This window comes from Dreissena polymorpha, chromosome 2 (assembly GCF_020536995.1).
Source record: "Dreissena polymorpha isolate Duluth1 chromosome 2, UMN_Dpol_1.0, whole genome shotgun sequence".
Classification (NCBI taxonomy): Eukaryota; Metazoa; Mollusca; class Bivalvia; order Myida; family Dreissenidae; genus Dreissena; species Dreissena polymorpha.
Genome location: NC_068356.1, coordinates 33,649,438 through 33,666,889, shown reverse-complemented (window position 1 = coordinate 33,666,889; position 17,452 = coordinate 33,649,438). Strand labels below are relative to the sequence as shown.

Sequence of the window (17,452 nt, the reverse complement as noted above, 5' to 3'; positions counted from 1 at the left end):
ATGTTTGCTTTTCATTAAAACATTGTGCCAGAAAGACTAGCTTTTTGCGCATTTTCCAATTCATAATGATACAAAGTCATTTTATGTTTCAACTACTATGAAGTAAATATAGCACAAACAACTTCGAAATAACATGTATTTCATTCATATAACTTATGTTAAAAGAACTTCGTTGTTGTATTCCGTGGAAGATCAATTTTTTTTAATTATAATGTTATCAGTTGTAACGTTTGGTAAAATATGATAACTTTGTATTGGTGCAATGAGTAAATATTTACTTAAGAGAGAAGCAGAGGGTGATACAATGATGCTGAACACCCCTGACGTCGCACAGAGTTGTTAACATAAGATAACATTGTGATACAAAACTAAGACATGATAAACGCCTTAGAAGGGCGTTTAGATGTAACACAGTCGGTCATCAGAAACATGGCCGAAACGACATTTGCATTAAGTACCGCTTTGTTTTATGGCGATCTGTAATACCGAAGGAACCTTTGTTAAGACCTTTAACAAGATATGCAATATCCGGAGAGCGGTTTTATCTCATTTATGTCAGTAAAACAGAGATTTCCAATTTGCCTCTTTGAAGAATGAGGCTCATCAAAAAAAGTTTATTACATTCACCGCGTTTTGTGCTGTAAGGCACCGTAACCTGGACCCAAATTATCTCTGAGCTGATTTCGCGTGAAATTTCTGTAAAATATCTGAGTTAATGATCTATTCCGTCGACAAACGGGACATTGATCCGAGTAAAAGCTCGACAGAATTAACGTTGATTGCACATTCCTACTTTAAGGACAATACCTTTTGATGACAAACTGTTAATTGAGTTTGGGAGAATAAAGACGTATGTCTGGAAACCGAAAGTAAAATCTGCTCACTGACTTTTGTGTTACACAATATAAAATTCGAACTAATGTCTATCCATACAGCTTTTCGAATCCAACTGTGGATAACCTGTAAATTACACAGCCTATTAGTATCTAAGTGTAGTTTGTGTCAGGCATCCTTGATCCAAAAGGTACATGTCTGTGGACCGTTATTAAAATGGGTTGTATTAAAAGTTGTCAATAGTGTATATGACTATCACTATTTTCTCTATACTGGACAGCCCACCCAACTGTATCGCAATGGTGTTCCGAAAATAACTAAAATTTATGTTCGCAGCTGATTAGACCTGGCAGCTTTCAAAGACTTGATTTTGGTCCAAAAATGATATGCCCAGTGGGCATCAAACGTTGTGCGAACGTTGCTGCAACGTAATATTTAGGTCGCAACGTCGGCAACCATTACCGAACGTTGCCACAACGTTGCATTCAAAATACTACCCGGACGTCCGGTTAATGTTTTGCATGCAACGTTGTGGCAACGTAATATTTAGGTCGCAAAGTCGGCAACCATTACCAAACGTTGCCACAACGTTGCATACAAATCATTACCCGGACGTTTCATCAAACGTTGCAGTTTGGTTGTCACAATGGTGTATATGAAAGTTCACCGACGTTTTTTTCCAACGTTGCTGCAACGTTGTATTTAGGTTGCATTCAAACGTTGCAGTTAGGTTGTCACAATGATGTCTATGAAAGTTTTCCCGACGTTTTTTCCAACGTTGCTGCAACGTTGTATTTAGGTCGCATTAAAACGCAGTATTTTTAAATTCTATTTTTTTTTAATAATACGAAATTTAAAAAAATTATTTACTGCCAACCGCTCTTTCGAGTATTATCGGCAGATATGCACACTGTCGAGTCTGTTTCCTAGAAAGAACCAGTACTTGGTGTCTAAAGAGGAGATAATAAAACGCTCCCCGAGTAGGAATCGTAGCATCTATGAAAATAGGATTTCTTGTAAATTTTAGAATTGAATTTTTTTAAATTTTACAAATCAGTTGCTTAAACTTAAAGATGAGCTTTACCTCAAAATCGCCGGATAAAATATTTTGTTTAAGTTGTGTTATGCATTTCAATGGTAGAATCTAGTTTCAAAATTTCAAGAAAAAATAAATAGTTTTGTCTGGATCTTTCAATTGTCGCCGTGGTGTAGTGGATGAGGCGTCCGCCTAGCGATCGGGATTTGGTGGGTTCGAATCCCACTCGGGGGAGCATTTAAATAATGATTCTTTCTATGAAACGAATTCGAAAATGTCCATAACTGCCGATACTAATCGAAAAAGCGGTTGGCAGTAAAAAAAAAAATTATATTATTAAAAAAATAGAATTTAAAAATACTGCGTTTCAATGCGACCTAAATACAACGTTGGGAAAAAAACGTCGCACAACGTTGGGAAAAAAACGTCGGGAAAACTTTCATATAGACCATTGGTACAACCAAACTGAAACGTTCGAATGCAACCTAAATACAACGTTGCAGCAACGTTGGATGCCCACTGGGTGGATTTCAGAAATAAAAGTGTTTTAAAATATGGACATGACTTGTTACATTAATCTTTTGATGCAACAGTTGTATTTTGATTTTTTATAATTATTGGGGGAAAAAGCAGTAATATATATATAATATATATATGCCGGTACTTAATTGAATGATAATGATTGAGATGACAAGTTTTCAAAATAAGAAAAAATATTAATTTCCTGTTTTGTTATTTTGCATACCAGATTATTACCTTGCTTATTTTAAGTGTAACACATGGGGTTTATCGAATTGACAATGTGAGGTATGCAGTTTGTGTTGTCGTTTTAATTGCATATTTTAACCTGAAACTCGTTTATCCCTATAGCTTAACTTCTTATTTGTCCTATGTACGCCGTGTTTTTCTTATGTTAATAGTGTTTTTATAAACGTTTGGGTTATACAACGTTTTATTATGCCGTAGAAGTTTTTGTTGCTGGAGTATGTTTTAACTGAATACGGTACCGTTATATCGTTTCGTGTATTATCAATATACGAGTTCATTCATATCCATGTCAATTGCATGAGACCGACTGATTATTTCCATTGAACTTACAGTCGCCATTTTAGTTAATCGCATGAATATGGAATAGATGCATTCGTCAGATTAAGGTACTGCCTAATTGGAGTAGTAACGCATGCCACACTTAAGAGTTTGTCATCGGATAATATGTCTACCTGTATAGCATACTATTTGTCTTGATGGATTTTTTGGCAAAACAAAGATTGTTCATTTTATTTTTATGCTCTCCGAAAAATTTTCGGGGAGCATATAGTTGCCAGTGTGTCCTTCCTTCCTTACTTACTTCCTTCCTTCTCATAGCACCGTCAATACTTTACCGATCTCTTTTATATTTTAGCATGTAGGTACCTTGCATGGACCTCTACATTTTGATGAGGTTTGAGGTCACTGGGGTCAAGGTCAAGGTCACCGAGGCTAATAATAGATTTTTCCGTCACACTTTTGTTACAGTTTCTCATAGCACCTTCAATACTTTACCGATCTCTTTCATATTTGGCATGTAGGTACCTTGCATGGACCTCTACCTTTTGACGAGGTTTGAGGTCACTGGGGTCAAGGTCACAGAGGCTAATAATATATTTTTCCGTCACACTTTTGTTACAGTTTCTCATAGCACCTTCAATACTTTACCGATCTCTTTCATATTTTGGCATGTAGGTACCTTGGACCTCTACCTTTTGATGAGGTTTGAGGTCCCTGGGGTCAAGGTCAAGGTCACCGAGGCTAATAATAGATTTTCCGTCACGCTTTTCTTACAGTTTCTCGTAGGGCCTTCTATACTTTAACGATCTCTTACATATTTGCCATGTAGGTAGTTTGCATGGACTTCTACCTTATGATGAGGTTTGATGTCTCTGGGCTCAAGGTCACCGAGGTTACTAATATATTTTCCTTCACGCTTCTGTAACAGTTCCTCATAGCACCTTCAATACTTTACCGATCTCTTTCATATTTGGCATGTATGTACCTTGCATGGGCCTCTACATTTTGATGAGGTTTGAGGTCACTGGGGTCAAGGTCATGGTCACCGAGGCTAATAAAATATTTTTTAGGTGGTTATTAACACATAGATTGACAAAGCGCATCATCGGGGAGCATCCATCAGTTTCACTGATATTCAAGTTGGCAACGTAGTTATGGTGTTCTTTTCACAAGCGCAGTCGGGAGTTTATTAAAATTCAGATAACAAACGTGTAAAGTAGATAACTATTTTAAAATGCGGGATAAAATCCGTTTTGACATATGAAAATCAACGGAATTAATATTTGTTTTATCTATGTAAAATATAACGGTCGTTTATTTATATAGACGGGTTAATGTGAAATGACATGTTGCATTTCTATAATTTTATTGATAGATAAATGGCATACATTTCAATATTCCACAGCTGCAGTCTGTTAGTGACCAAAGAAATCGTCTTAAGTGAAATATACCGCGATGAAGGCGTGATTTTTGTTAAACCATGCTAAATATATTTATTGACGTTATATATGTGTAAATATATGTCAGAATCAAAATTCACATTTTGGCATGTGCTTCTGTTTGAACAGTCAATGACAACTTCGGGTCTGATCACTTTCAACAGTGTGTTACACTGGGTGTCTGTACCGCAAAGATAACCCCTGGGGTGGTATTCCAGAAGCATCTTAAGTTAAATTGTATTTTTATCCTTAAAGCGGATATAAACGATCTTGTCAAATATTTATTAATTAATATAAAATGTGTAAAAAAACGTATTATACATATATTTCAATATAAACTAAAATAAAAGTTAAGAAGAACATGTGTCGAAAAATGCGAAATAAGCCAGATATTTGAATCTGAAATGGAAAAAGGCTGTACAGCCGAATTTGCCAGCATGTTGCATGTACGATGTGAATCTAAATTTAGTTTAACGGTTCATTCGAAATTCCTGCAGCGATATCGATTCATTCGACACACGAACACTTACTAAAAAGACGAATGCATCGGTTATTGTAGGAAAATCGGCTCGGGGCGCTAATTTATATTTGCTGCATTTTATGAAATTCGTCTTAAATGTATCATTTTTCTTGCATATTGTGTGTTATTATAACATATTTGTATCAATATATTACAATTCAACACATATATAAAACGTATAATCTCGCTTTAAAGTGATAATGGGCATCTAAAAGTTTATAGGTGTCTATCGCAACCGTTGTTTACTTTTGGTGTTTTCACCTCATATACACTTATATTTGTTAATGCAGCATCACCATACTAAAACAATAGCCCTGAAAGAGAAAAATAATGCATTCGAATATCAACCGTACTTTCGTTTGACAACTGATCATGCAAATGTACGATTTGAACCTAAATTTAGTTTAAGTGCAGATTCGTTCATACGACACAAAGACACAATTTTGTTTTACGGATCATTTCGGCTTTACAGGACTGGGGTGGGTCACGTAAGAATATCGAATATAAAATATATTTTTATAAACAACTGGTCGCAAGATGAGTTGCAGATAATTGATCAGTAACCACATTTTAACTTACTCTTTTGACCTGTTTATTCTTTTCAGCTCAATTCAACAGTGCAAAATGCCCATAATATCACTTTAAATTGGGAATTTTCATTTCATACTGCAATAGTTAGGCATCAACAATTACATCAAAATAACATCATTATGTCAATGTTATTTGAGGAATACCAAAAAAAAACATGCATATCTTTATTTAGTAAAGAAATACAAAACATTGTCCTTTTGAAATTAAAGTGAAATGGGCATCTAACAGTTTAAAGGTGTCTATCGCAACCGTTGTTTATATTTGGTGTTTTCACTTCATATACACTTATATTTGTTAATGCAGCATCAACATACTAAAACAATACACCGGAAAGAGAAAAAATATGCATTTGAATATCAACCGTACTTTCGTTTGACAACTGATCATGCATGTACGATTTGAACCTAAATTTAGTTTTAGTGCAGATTCGTTCATACGACACAAAGACACAATTTTGTTTTACGGATCATTTCGGCTTACAGGACTGGGTGGGTCACGTAAGAATATCGAATATAAAATATATTTTTATAAACAATTGGTAGCAAGATGAGTTGCAGATAATTGATCAGTAACCACATTTTAACTTACTCTTTTGACCCGGTAATTCTTTTCAGCTCAATTCAACAGTGCAAAATGCCTATAATATCACTTTAAGTGAAAATATTTAAGAGATGACTTAAGAGATTTAAGATTTTTCTGGAATACGACCCCTGTCCACTCGCTTGGCCGTCATCAAAACCTCACTTGGGCACTAAGTATATCACAACACCACTATGGCATCGCTTTCCATGGCGGATGTTAGTACTGCCGTCTCCTCTGGTCAGGCCTGGTTGAGTTCTGAACGCAAATGTGGCAAGCGAAAGAAAAATAACTTGCAAACAATTTTGAGCTGAGCAAAACATGATTATCGTTTAACTGCGTCAATATTATCAAAGGGACACAGCTCTTTTTATTGCGCTAACCATAGAGCAAAGTACGTTTCACAACTGTTGTTAACACAGTTACCACTCCGTGTCCCCTTTCTTTCACGCAGTATGAATACAGTTATGACTCATATAAGCAGCGCTTGGTTTGTGGAGAGGGAATGCGCCATTATAACGCCTTTTTTGTCTAACATCGTTATGTATCAAAGAGAAGTACTTCACTTACAACTAAAGGTAAGCTAATTGTTTGTATTGTCTATACGTTGGTATGTATCTTCTGGTATCAGGGATTACATTTGATCTTGAGATATTGTTTGTAATGGACGATTAAAAAATAATATAATAATAGTGTGAGACAGCATAATGCACTGATGATGATTTAATTTGTATGCCAGATCTTTGGACAGTTGATAATTATCCTAAAATAACAAGTCATTATAAAATTAATTCATAAGATAAAACATTTATAAATATTCCGAAACAGAGTAAAAAAAGTGATGCCGGAATTTAAAGTTGTGAGAACGGTCTCTGTTTAGTGTTTGACACATCTTGTCTTTAAAATGACTAAATGTATCCGATTGTGCATTACGCACCAGAAGTCTTTCAAAATAACATATTTAATTTCAAAAGTAAATGGTATAATTTAATAAATTTTCTAAATAACAGTAAGTACTTGAAATAATATTAGAAATACTACACGTATTATATTTATATTTACTATTGTGTACTCTGTAGCCCTCATTTGACATTGTGCGCTTGTAACGCTTATCGATGACAAAGTTTCGAAAAGAATCGTTTGAGCGGTCAAGCCCTTTTCCATACCGGAAATGAAACAATATGCAATAATTATTATTAAGATGGATGTTAACCCGGATAGTGATAGACAGGAAGTTCCCGTCGTACTTTTATTTATTATGCGAGTTTTTAATACGTTCAATTAACCCTGATAATGATGGAACTGAAAGAAGTAGAATATAAATTGTAATAATATACATATATAATTTCTGTTGACCGACTTATCTGAACTATGTTGAATTTGTGGACTTTAGTTTGGGTGATTCATATTTTACAAATAAAAACACTTATTTTTTAAAACTTGACTGCTAATAATACCGAAAACTAATATGTGAAAAATAAAATAAAAAGATATGGGTATCGGTCTTGTTTTGATTTTTTTTTTTTGTTATTATGTAACATGCACTTTTGCATTTAAACGGATAATTTTCTGCTTGACTCAAAACTGAATTTAATCACTTGATATAAGTTAAAACTGCAACAATTATGGTAGTTTTTCAGCATGAGTTCACGAATTTATTCTGAAAGAAACAAACATTACACGTATAATGCGTTAACTTATAAATGTTTACAAATAGTGTTTTTATAATTTGTATACGGCCGATGTAATAGATAAAATCTTACTATATAAGCAACATATTTAAAATATTAAGGTAGCGCACCTCTAATGGGCACATATCCAAATATAATCTAATTAATTATTTTCTTAATCAGCATCATTTCACTGAACTACATACAAATTTGTAGGAAGGCTTTCCATGCTTTAAAAAAAATATACCGTTTTTTTTTCAAAACCACCCCCACGCTCAGCTTTTGTACAGTTTATTTTCACCCCTGGGGTATATAAAAGTTCCATAATTCATTCAAATTTCCAAGTATGGGCATGCTGTTGGTGTGTATAGATGCAGTAAAGGTATTTAAAATTTAAACAAGATAAAATAAGTATTCTTTTACAGACATTTATTTTTTACAAATTTTTATCTATGGAAGAGCGCCATGAAATGTAAGTGAATACAGCCAAGTAAAAATTGGGTCGGTTAAAAACAAAGTATCATACAATTCAAAATAGTATCATTTAAGTTATATTTTAAACATAGTTTTTATAGAAACACTATAAACAGCAAAAATACCAAGAAATAGACAGATTTACCGTTTATTTTTTGAAATAAAAATAAAAATGCAACATGCATCATTCGTATTTTTAGCAGTAAATCACCAAATTTAGCCATAACGTTGTTTTAATTTAAAAAATTGAAGGATGTGCATAAAAAGTTCAACATATTAAACAAAAAACATAGCATATATGCTACATTAAAACAAATTACGTTAGAAAAGAAATAAAACGTGTCGCAAGAAGTATGCGATGTTGGCAGGATTCGAACCTGCGCGGGAAAATCCCAAAAGATTTGTAGTCCATCGCCTTAACCACTAGGCCACGACAACTTCACATTTGTGCATGCTTAAATTAGATATCAATAAGTAAACAGGTAAAATGGCTCGCCAATCTTAGAAGAAATCGCGAAATCGTATATTTTCAAATGATATTTGGATCAAAGTCAATATTTATTGTGAAAAAAATGTATTCTAAAGAAATTACGTAAACATATAACAAAATTCGAACTTTGAAAAAAATAAAATGCATCTCTCGGAAATAACCGATCATTGAACATCGGCAATGATCGTAAAATAAATCGCGGGAAATCATTAGAGATGCGCTACCTTAAATAACACATTTTCTAAATTAAATCTCAAGTTTTATCGTATAAGTATGTTCTAATCATAGCACATAATAATACAGTAGAGGAACCGCACTATTTTTGGTCCAAGTTTCGAATACATATCATAGTTTTAAAAGGTATGCACACAGATTTTAACAACTACTAGCTCGACATTCCTAAAACTCTGAAATATGTATCCACAGTATTGTGAGAGTGGTTATGTACATGATCAAATTGTTTTCCATCTTGCTTGTTTTCCATGTCATAATTTTAGCGGAGATGCTGATAATAAAGATTTTACATCATATATTGACATAAATCCAATTCTGGTCGAAATAATTCTGCATTGGTAAAACACAATTCGGAATGTCATTGAAAACAAGGATGGACACATAAACGCATCCACATATTAGCATTTCAGCGGTCATAGGGTTGAATTTTTCTCAAATATATATTTTTGTATATGCTTAACAAAAAGCTTTTTGAATGAGATGGGAAGGAATGTTGCGAACCATATATCCTCCTTCTGTAATCTGACGAAATGAGTCTTACTTCACAACATACTAAATCAAAACGTATTTCTTTTATCAATCGTCACAAACAGACAAATGATAAGGACTTTTGACAATATTTTTTTTGCTCTAAGCAGCTACATACAATGATAAGTAGCCGTATTGTAACCGACATATGATGGACATATTTTTTAGGCCGTCTAATGCGAAAAACAGCACTGACGCTCGTTGTTTCTAGAATACGTCCACACATGCTTATTTAGCCTTTTTTAGCCTTTTTAGGCTTAGCGTCACTTGATTTACGTATTCTTAATAAATTAAGTCGTTTGTACACAAAGATTATGCACATTTACTGCGAGGCGTATGTCTTTTTTTAAACGCAAATAAAACAATACGTTATCGACGGCGGAGTTACATTCTGGTTGAAGAATATGTCTGAAATTTAGTCTTAAATAACGAAATTAGCATCAGACAATGCTCAGCATGTAACTTCGGAATTGTTGGCTACATGTAATCTCATCGCATCGGACATCGGTGAGGGTCTGACATAAGAAATCACACAAGCCCTCTGCACCACTCCAAGAACAGTCATCACAACTGCAGTCATGCATCAACAGCTTAATTCTGAATTTTGCATTGTTCATGTCCGAGACATGGTGCATAACGCTTTTAATCGCATAAATGGGATTAATCAATATAGCTCAGACGTTAATCTCATCAACAAAATTTAGGAGAGCCGTTAAGACATTGTACCGTAAACTAGTCGACAATGATTGACATGAAGTAAAACAGCAACCGAACCGCTCCATGACAAATATCATACACTACGCAGAAACTATAAATTTGTCTCAATGCTGCTGTCTATAAATGTTAACCTTTGTGCACTCTGGCAAATAAGTATAAAACGATATCCAATATTGTACAAACAAACGGATTTATTTCGATTTCGTAGTTCCCAATATATTTAACAATGTATTTTGTAAAACGAACATTTCCATCATTTTATTTTAATGTAACCAAATATAGATCTCATTTTTAAAATGAAAAATAATGATACACATTGTTGCAGTAAGTTACATAATGTAAGGTCTCAAAATTCCGAGGTAAATCTAGATGTGTTTTCTAAACGCGTTAATTAACATCATATCATGAAGTACGGACACATATTACAGATTTTGTCGGGCTAATTTAAACAATGATTTAGAAGTTGAATAACATCCCCGTTTATTCGGATCAACAACATATTTATTTGATCATTAAATCGGACGTAGATAATTGATTTATTGTTTCTCACATTGAGCATTGTTTTTCTGACACAATTATTGTGTTGTGCTCTAGTGATGCTTTCAAATATGCTTGGTAGTTGAGACTGGCAATAAACTCAAACTGCCTCGGGACAATAACGAGCATTTGCGGGATGCACATTCTGAATAAACTCTTTTGTTTCACAAAACAGCTGTTTGCTGCAAACCCATACAATAATCGAAATAATATTTGTTTCAGAAACATTTTAGTACGCGATGCATGTGCTTTATTGTTATCGAACTCATCAGCATCATCAATCGGAACTGAATAACAGTTGCAAGCAATACATATTTTTTTCAATGCAATAAGAAAGTACAAAACACGTTTTTATTCGAGGTTATAAAACAAAACTACGACTTTGGCACTTACGTATTAAAGAACAAAGTGCAGCAAAAAAAAACTCTTTAAACGAATGGATTTACACATTATTTTGTTCGTTATACATTTCGGTTTGTCGAAGCATTTTTGTCTACAGAAAATACCGCGATGTATCTGGGACATAGCTATTCAGCGGGTCCGTTCAAGACAATCGTGATTCTGTTTCTCGGCACCAAATCTTATTCGTTTTACATGTCTCAATACACATCTGTAAATGATTTCGTAAATAACGTATACGGTATAGTTTTTGTAGATTTCATATTCATATCAATGAAATAAAGGATTGGAATTAGTAAAATAAGCTTAATAATATCTCTAAATGGTAAAACACTGAGCAAATAGGACTTTTTTATAAATATATTTTCCGTATACGTATTTTCTTGTCATGTAAAAAAGAAAAGTAAACGACCCTTTGGAGCTGCTCTATACTATTGTTCATTTTTCAAATACTTGTTAAACTTACGTAAAAATTTTTTACACTTGTTCCGTAGGTCGCTAAATTGATTTTAAACCCTAAGAGAAAAGGACCTCGTTAGAAACAGGCACTAGCATCGAATGAACGACGGAGCGATACAAAATGATTTATTGAAGTGAAACCTTATAAGCATGTGAGCTAGAAAAGACATGGGCGTTTAAACGCGGTAACATGAGCAACACTGGGTTCACCGCCTTAGAACGGTTTGAGGAAACGTTTTTGGCCCAGTATAATTTAATTAAGCATTAAAGTGTATTTACCATTAACATCATAACATCGCAATTAAAATTAAATTGCAATAAAAGAGAAATATTATTTATTATTATAGTTATATACATACAAGAGCACTTAAGTAAAAAGCTTCAGAGACATTGACTCATCTAGTGTTAACATTCAGATAATCGCTGTGAAATGCATCGGGAAGCCGCAATAAGGTCGTAAAAGGCCAAATTCTGAATATTAGTAAATATGTCAAACATCCATAATTAATAAAATTCCTTTATAATGAACGGAATAGATTTTGAGTAACTTTTAAACTATTGGCGACATTGATTGGACACAAAAATTGAGAGAAGATGAACCTTAACGCCTGCAGAACAGACTTTTAGAGTTTTTCTAACAATTAAATCATCTATAAAAGACGAAATATTAAACAATTTATGACGAAGATAACAGCGTGAAGTATTGATAGTTCTTGATATAATGCTGGGCTATATAAAAGACCAATTAAACATAATTATTATGATGTGATTAAGGAAACTGTCCGTTACGTGTTAATAGCTAAAAATAAATCGAAACGTCCCAAACGAAGTAACGATACACTTTCTGTCAATTGCTCGAAATAGAAGTAATATAGTGCACGATTTTATATCAAATGAATTCGAATAATCCATATTGTTCTGACGTTGTGTAATCAACAACATTTAAGAAACGCTGCTGAGACATTGTACCGAAGACTGGTCGGACATTATTGATATATAATTGAACCGCCAACCAACAATTCAACGATCAACAACAAAGACTGCAAAGAAAATTAAATTGAGTGTATTCCAACAGATGTGGAACTACAACGACGCCTGATTAATTTGGCTAATATGAATGCTGCAGTATTCCGTGGCACAACAGTCAGTAAGTATCTGCATTTAAATGGGATTGCATTATGCATATGAACAAAAAACATAAATTTAGTAAATGTTATTTTAATAGTTTATTTTTATTAATAAACAAAAAATAAACATTAAAATACAAATTGATAATGCTATGTTATATGAGACGAGATAAAAAATATTATACTATAATTCTTTATTATCAATGATGTCCAGAACAATAATAATAAAAAAATGAAATTGTTGCTTTAAATATCATGTATCATTACTATATTAAGTTATACATACAGCCATATTCCGAGGCATGCATTGTTATTTGAAAAACTCAATATATATATTAACAATCAAGTACTGATAAGGTTTTTTGTTTCAAAATAATGTGCGTACATTTCGTATGATATAATTCTATAAAACAAAGTATTGCATATATTGGCTAGATTTAGCTACAGCTGAGATAAGTGTTTAGTGCTAATGAACCGTAAATCGTATTTCCTTAAACGATATAGTTCAAAAGATAATGTACCAACATATTTACTTCTACGAGATCTTAGTTTCAACAGAAATAAATTATTTTTATTGACCCTTATGTCAATATAAATTCCAATATATAATATCGCATAGTCATCACAATGCTAGTAGAGCTGAGCGGAGTGGAAACAGTTTTATCATCGATATGACTTATATTCAAATACATATACACCATTAAAATTGTATTTGATCATTTTTTTCTTAACTGAGATTCAGTATTAAGTTTTTCCCACAAAATTTTTGTCCTATAAATGTATTAAAGTTAGCACATGAATAAAAGAAAACAATAATATTAGCGAATATGTTTTAAAATAACACCATTTCCGAATGTTTTTTCCTGTGCATTTAGTACTTTTAACCTACATTTATACGAATTTCAAGCACGTGTATGCTTATGAAAATAAACAGTATACTTTATATGAGTTATATAAACATAATTTGTATTATTGTTAAACATTTAATTTCTTAACATATCGTAAGAAAATTTTAACAAAAGTATGTCCAACCTTTGCCCTGTGATATTCAAATATAATCTAAATAACGTTCAAATAAAAAATATGATAATTTGAATTCAAACTCTCAATGACAAGTCTGATTGAAGTTGCTTGTACACATAGGCTTTAAATGACCTGTAATAACTCTACAGATGTCACAGCAAGCGATGTTCCACTTTAAAACGCGATTCGGAATTTGTATCTGTAATGTTGCAAGCTACTGTCACACTTCTGCTCCAAAGAACAAGTTATACGCAGTCGGCCTTCATTAGGATAGTGTACTAAATATAGTTATCGGCAGTTACTTGGGATACGTCTGAAATAGCAGCGATTGTTTCTTTTTTTAAATATGTGTATTATTTAAAACATCGCATTATTTTGGAAATATAAAGTTGACAAAGCACCTTTGCAAACGCAATCGCATACTTCTAGAATAGCGGTTCGTCAAATAATTATTTCTAATTTGGCAGACGTAGCGAAAACAAACAAAAACTGGTAATTTTAACACAAATTCCAAAGCAATGAAATCAGGAGAACTACACGCAATATGTTCTTTTATAGAATAGGTTGCAACAAGTAATGTTAATACGCATTATATAGTATTATCAATAAGAAACTTTTGTCAAAGTTATCAAATAAGATTGTGTGATCTGTTGCAAGTATATATGCTAACGCTTTGTTCATTTGGAACAAAAATCCTGTGTTGTTGGTGCAATTTGTAATGAACGTGATTTTAAACGAAACCACGTTTAGTCAGAGCAACAATATCAGACATCAGTCAGAGCAAAAATATCAGACGTCCAAAGTATAAAATGAACAATCCTCATTCATGCGGATAATGTTGAACAAACCATTTACATGTATTCCCAAGATAAAATAAACCAAGGGGAACTATTGCGTTATGTTTTGATGTTCTAATGGAAATGAACAATCAGCTATTTCATCACAAATACGAATCAAGGTAAAACATGAATATTGTAACTGGAAATGCACAGCTGCATGAAGGAGATACACAATGTTATGGACTTAAATATCAGCTCTCAAAATAAGTACATCTTGTATTGATGCTCTAAAAAGGAAAATAAAGTCGGTCACTTAAAGTTTTTGTTCAATGTTAAATAAAATATTATCTATGTTAATGCAAATAAATTATTGCTTAGGTAAGAAACAGTATAATTTTGATCTGCAGATAAAGGAGTTATGATGTTACTAAAGACTATTTTAAAACATAGTGTACGGTCACAGTGTCCAGCGAATACAATCGTAGAAAGTCGATAAATGCTTTCACGCATAACCAAAACAGACATAACACAACTCAATATAATCAAGCATTTGTATTAAGATAATATTTGCATATTCCGTCTATTTTGGCACGTTACTTAGTACATTAGTTTGTCTTCAAACAGCTTATCGCGTTCGTGTGGATAATAAAGGTACAAAGCGTTGTATGTTCAGGTTCTTCCTTTTACTTCAGATTAAAATATAAACAATGACGTATATAAACAACAACAAATATGGCGTGACGTCAGGGACGTAATACACTTAAGCGCGGCGCGGCAAATAACGTTACGTTACATTCACAACATTCTGGGGGCCGCGAAAAGTGACAATTATTTACAATCAGAGGAGAATATGTATCATTACTTGTGAAATCCTGAATCATTCGTGACAATCGTAAGATTGCAGAAACACTAATTTGATCACAAGTATACACGTTGATTTGAAATGAATATCAAATGTTTATCACTCAGTTTCTGAATAACAATTTCTTAACTGTCTCTCGTATTTCAATTACATGTACACTCAGCTGTCTATTTCAGTATTTCAATCACAATTGCGCGTTTAACTTTTAATACTTAAATGGTTTCTATTAACAATATCATTGACTGTCTCTAATGGTTAGAGTTTGCACGTTGTACGTTTGGGAATAAATCGCGACTCTGTTCCATTTCTGCTGAGTTCTTCTTGAACGACTTGGTAGTTGAATAGCCTCTTAAGGTGATTGGAAGCAGCAATATAAGTCGTAGCATTGTCTAATACCATCACCGTGGGCAACGACTTCCGGCTGGCAAATCTCCGGAACGCTTGAAGGAACGAGTCGGTTGATAGGTCAGGTGGGGGTGGGGTAGGCGGAGGTTCGTCCGACATGTAAGAGCAGGACTGAAAGCCAGGGCTAATTGTCGCGTCGTACACATTACCAACTGGCTGACTTCCGGACGACGTCTGCCTTTGAGCACGTGGATGCTGTGGGCTGTTGTCGGTGAAGTTATCTGCACAACCGGGAGAAAATGGAATAGGTTTTTTAAAATAACTTTGAGGGTGACCTGAATAAGGATATTGGCGATTAGAACCTACCGATGTTTGCCTTTGATACGGAGACTCAGTCCTATTTCCGTTCGTATATTGCACATGCGACATTGGCTGACTGTAACTACCATCATCGTTATAATCTCCTCTTTGGTTGTAGCTGTTGTCATTGCGTATATCAATTTGAGTTGGTGGATTCAACTGTAACTGAATACCAGATGTCGACTTATATGGGTACTGATTCTGTTGTGATTGTTGCACGGGCCTGAAACCATCTGTGTTCTGTTTATTCGCACTACCTCTCACAGGCATGGTACTATACCCAGACATTGGCGGAGTTTGTTCCAACTGACGCATGTCATATGCACTACTTTCTTGGCCGTTATTATATCCACTAGACATTATTAAGTGCTTGGTACCCAGTTCCGATACGATAATCTGGAAGTGTAGAGTATTTATCATGTTGCTCCAGAGGGGACGAAAACTGACCGGACCCGATGGGCGTTGGCGACATAGAGGCACTTATTCCGGGACCTTTCTTGATTGTGAGTTGCAGGATGTTTGTGGCCCCGCAGACCACCTCCTGGGCCTCGTTGTGGCTGATGTTCGTGGCGTTCACGTTTCCTATCTTCAGTACAACATCGCCGGGAGCCAGGCTGTTAGAGTTCGCCGCCACACTTCCTGGCGTCACAGTTCTGTCGGGAAAGAAAGAAGAAGCGTCTGGGTTCAAACCATTGCTGTTGCGCTGCTGATTACTTGAATTTCTCTGATCATCTCGTGGTAGATCGGTAGTATGCGGAGCTGCTCTCTTCTCCTGTTGATCTCGGAAAGCTCGTAAGCGACACAGCTGGATATCCAGTTCCGCTGAATACGTGTCTGTTTGAAAGATTTCTTCCTCCAATCCCTCTATCTCCGTCTGTGCAAGTATTTTCTCATTCAGTGTCTCTAGAATCGTGACTTTCGCTTCAATAGGGTGGAGAATAGCGTGACAATCGGTCAATGAATCGTTCTCCTTAGATTGTTCGATTTTCTCCAAATATTTCTCAATTAAACGGCAGTGACCCTCTCTCTGTATCTGTATTTTCTGTAGATTCATTTTTTTGTTACGGCACCAATATCGCGATCGTGTGGATAATAAAGGTACAAAGCGTTGTGTGTTCAGGTTCTTCCTTTTACTTCAGATTCAAATATAAACAATGACGTATATAAACAACAACAAATATGGCGTGACGTCAGGGACGTAATACACTTAAGCGCGGCGCGGCAAATAACGTTACGTTACATTCACAACACAGCTATTGTAATACATATAATTCGGAGGAATCTCATCTTGTTGTGTTTGTACTGCCTTATGAACTGTTATATGGTGTTCTGAAGCCATTTGTCTACTGCGTTTTGTCATGTTTTTTTAAACCTGTATTCAAACTCATATGGGCACTATGAA

General features: G+C 34.2%; 1 non-coding gene across 1 annotated transcript; it reads right to left on the bottom strand.

Annotated features, from left to right (window-relative positions):
* Positions 1-8,546: 8,546 nt before the first annotated feature.
* On the bottom strand, positions 8,547-8,628 carry Trnac-aca (transfer RNA cysteine (anticodon ACA)). Its single transcript has one exon. It is a non-coding gene; the product is annotated as a tRNA-Cys (tRNA).
* Between the last annotated feature and the right edge of the window lie 8,824 nt (positions 8,629-17,452).